At 32.4% G+C, this 4,451-nt stretch overlaps 1 long non-coding RNA gene across 1 annotated transcript in view; it reads right to left on the minus strand.

The window, feature by feature from the left end:
* Window positions 1-603: 603 nt before the first annotated feature.
* LOC106475535 overlaps window positions 604-4,451 on the minus strand; it is a 6,021-nt gene continuing 2,173 nt past the window's right edge. Inside the window, exons 2-3 of the long non-coding RNA XR_002608901.1 lie at window positions 3,494-3,632; window positions 604-1,271 (exon numbers count right to left, since the gene is read on the minus strand). This is a non-coding gene — a long non-coding RNA (uncharacterized LOC106475535). The remainder of the gene's footprint in view (window positions 1,272-3,493; window positions 3,633-4,451) is intronic.

Here is a 4,451-nt window from a genome sequence, read left to right on the forward strand (position 1 = left end):
ACTGTAATTTTTGTTTTGTTGTTATTGTTTGATGATGAAGTCGTCCCGACCTAAATATTATGTCATTTTAATCACCCTTCTTCTCTTTTCTAAACGATTTTTACCACGATTCTTCATTCCATTTTCACAATGATTTGAATTGTGCTTTCTAGGTGTCAACCACAGATCTTTGTTCAGACCAATTTTGACTTTGTCTATATATCTTATTGGTTGTCGTTATAAAGTATTAGCTTGTAAATTAAGCTAACTTAGTGTAGATGGTGATTCAAGACCAATTATAAAAACTAGATTTTGTAGGTATATAAAATTAATTTTGGTCTGAAGCTAATTCTTTATCTTTGGTAACAAATCCTACAACATCTATAAGTAATTATCGTGCTTCATTCATGTTCCTAAAATACCCACAAACAAAAGAGACATCATACAAGAACGTAATCATTACACAATTCATTCTTAAGCTTGAGTCCATAAACTCTATTGGGGGACCGGTTGAATTAATAATATAATTGGGTTTTCACCAAACATCCTGAGCTGTACAGTAAAACAAGTACCGTATCTAGTTAGACTGTCTACTACTACTGCTATCAACAATGCATTTCTTTCACCAAATCTTTTTATTCAGTCATCCATTTCGTACAATTGCTTGTGTATAAAGTTAATCGTTAGTGATCTATTAATAGATAAATAACAAAAAAAATCTTTATATTTTAAAAAATTTGCATTCTCTTTACGAAACAACTTTTCTTTCATCCATTACATACCTTCACATCAGAGTAAATAAACGTTTTATTCAACATCATTGCAGTTGGCTTTGTAACGTCAAGATTAAATACTATATTGCCCTTTCACACTGATCAACCAATAATTAATAACAGTTATTTAAGTTTAGTGACAAACATGACCTTATCCTGTCACTCTGATCAATCACTAATTTATAAGTTTTACTGATTTTGTGACACGATTAAACTCTGTTCTGTCTTTTTACAGTAATCAATTAACAATTCTCTCTCTATCATTTCACACACATACATATATATATCTTTAATACGTTTTTGCTTTTATAATAATATGTGTAACAGAAAACACATATCTATGTAAAATAATTACTTTTTAAATATAGTTGTCTTAGCTTGTAGCTGTTCTTTCTTCAGATGATAAAACAATATTAATTGCTTCACCAAGGTTATTCAAGAAATCTCTGTCAGTGTCGTTCAGCGTTTCTACCTCTAGCAGGTTTCTAATTTGCTTCAAAGCTTGTATCAGCACATCATCTACAAAGAATTGTTTATGAACTCGGCGTTTAACACTGAAACAGACTAAATATTTCGCCATTTATAAGCTAAGTATTGATAACACAATAGTAATATCTGTTTGAAACATAAACCATGGCTTTAGAAAAGCCAACAACACAGGCATGTTAAATCCTTCTATGTTTGTAGTGGTAAGTGGTTTTCTGTTATTGTGAATAATATATATAGACATATACAGTAATGGAAATAACTAAAGAAACATGAGTAATACATGGTTCACAAACAATGAATCATAGTAACTAAACAGCAAATTAATGGTAGAAAACATTATCACACAAGATATAAAAGTAAAAAAATTGTGTAATGTATCAGTATTTTGTATGCGAGCTCTTTCTTTTACACAAACTATTAAACCTTGTTTTCATGGTGATATACAGTTTATCAATGTATGACTCTGGAATATTTATTCTGAATATATTTTACTCCTTTCCACAATTCAGCCAAATTGTTTTGTTGCCTTTCAACCTTCTCGGTTCTTATCTTAGCCCAATTAGCTTCAAACATGTTCATATATGGACTTTGTGCAGAACAAGCCATGACTGTTTCATCAGCCTCTTTACCACAAAGATATAACTGATTCCAAGTATTTGCTGTATGCTTGGGATTAATGTCTTGTGGGAAGACAAACCCCCACCTGATAAGTTGTGTACATGAGGGAATGGCATGATGGATCAGAGCCTACCTGTACTTGTCAGCATTCGGTGTGCCATCAGTTTTGGTGCAGATAATTGTCAACTTTTACAAAATTGTAGTCTAAAACTTGTGCTAATTCCTTACCAGGCTTCACTGTAGATGTTGTACGTTGGTAATAATACAGTTCTTCTCTCTACTATTAAACAAACTGTCAAAACGTTGTACATTTGCTGTTGTATTAAAGTTTTTCTTCATTACCCATTCAAGCCGTCTCCAGCCATTATTAAACTGTCACTGATTGTTGCTGAATGATTCAAATTCGGATTCATCTGTAAAGAGTTTGTCTCTACCTTTTTCATTCCACTGTTTCTGGTCTGACTCAAACTTTAGATTTGGTTACCTCTTCTCTGCAGCTACTTGTCATTGAGACAACTTCATTCTAATCTGTATCTCACTTAATCTGTGTTTACAACAAGAGTCATGGCTGATCTGTGCTTGACCATCATTTATCTCGTAAAGATAGTTAATAACACTTTTGGAGAGTTTTGTTTTTTCTTGGTCATTTTTATTAATAAATGCCAGTTTCATTCTCCATTTTCAGAGTCCTACTGAAACAATAAGACTTGCTACAATTTTATGCACGAAGTATCCCTGACCAGGCAGAACCTACATTTCTAAATCCTGAGTCATGAGATATTTCAATCGTGGGAGTCGTGACTGGATTCACACTATCACAACTAAGCATAGTATGACTGTCTGTACATTGATAGACATTACACTAGTGTGGCACTTTTCGATTGGTTAGATGACAACCAACGATAATGTACTCTGAAGCAATTCATTTTCACACTATAAACAGGTATCTTTCCTGTAATATTTAACTTTTAATCTATTTTCCTAACAATTTCCATAATTATTACCAGTACTGTATGTATTGATATTATACATGCAAATAAACATTTAATGCAACATAACAAAAGAAAAAGGCTATATTGTTCTACTGGTATTCATTAAAAAACAAAATAACTTGTATAAAAAAATATTTTACATTGTTTATTTTATGAACTGTAGATGAACAGTTTAGGATAAGTTCTGTAAACAATGGTGAAAATTAGCCCAACAATTGGATTGGTTATGGTGAATAAAAATATCATCAAGACCATTTTTTATAACCCCCAGTGAATACACCCACACAATCATCAAGACTGTCCTTTATAACTCCAGTGAATACACCCACACTATCGTCAAGACTGTCCTTTATAACCCCCAGTGAATACACCCACACAATCGTCAAGACTGTCCTTTATAACCCCCAGTGAATACACCCACACAATCATCAACACTATCCTTTATAACCCCAGTGAATACACCCACACAATCATCAACTGTCCTTTATAACTCCAGTGAATACACCCACACAATCATCAAGACTGTCCTTTATAACTCCAGTGAATACAGCCACACAACCATCAAGACTGTCCTTTATAACTCCAGTAAATACATCTCCCATCAAACCTTTCTTTACAACCCTTTTCAATAGACATACTTACATTTGTCATCACAACCTTTCTTTACAACCTTACTGGTAAGACTCAGTAAGTAATCTTGGGCTGCTAGAGTGGACTGAGATACTTGACAGACATCTTGAGGTTCCAATATATTAATTAGATTACACAAACTAAGAAAGAGCTGAAAGAAATAATGAAAACAGTTCTGTAAATGAGCTATGACATCAGGAAATCAGAGGAAAACTAAAATGAGTAACTAATTAATATCATATTTCCCTAAAAGAAACCTTAGTCTATACTTGTAGAGTTGAAAAAGCTTAACGTGTAATACAGCCTAACATAGTTAATTTTTTATTTGATGTGTCATATAATAATATATCTTTTGTATTATATATTTGTTACAAGCTGTTCCTTCTGTATTGAATTGTCTGGAAGTGTAATTTCGTTTCATTTGTCAGTCAGTTAATAATGTATGCTGGAAAAAATGTATAGATGTCCCTCCTAACTTAATCAACCCCATGCACAATTACGAATTATCTAACTTTTATCCTGAAGGATTTCTTAGTGTCTTGAAGATCTTTCATCATGACGTAGAACTCACTTGAAGTAAATATATGTATAGTAGAGACGATTGATATGGATATTGAAAACTTTTATTTCAAAAGCACAAAACAAGTAACAATGTTTCGACCTCTTTAGGTCATAAGGTTAAGAATGAGATTTGAAAAAATGGCCGTTATTGACCACAAGTTGTGGAGAGGACAGAAATGAGAGGTGTAAGATTGTAGGTGGCGTTGTAAATATTTCATCTATTACATGGAATTTAACAATAAGAAATAATTAGTATCAATATAAAATTGTTGCTTGTTACTGGTACAGATATATTAATGATACATCTAGAGAACACGCATGTAGCTTTTTCAAACACAATACCTCCATACACCCAAATATTAAGTTTACTGGTACAGATATATTAATGATACATCTAGAGAACACGCAT

The sequence above is a fragment of the Limulus polyphemus genome, unplaced genomic scaffold (assembly GCF_000517525.1).
Source record: "Limulus polyphemus unplaced genomic scaffold, Limulus_polyphemus-2.1.2 Scaffold8747, whole genome shotgun sequence".
NCBI lineage: Eukaryota > Metazoa > Arthropoda > Merostomata > Xiphosura > Limulidae > Limulus > Limulus polyphemus.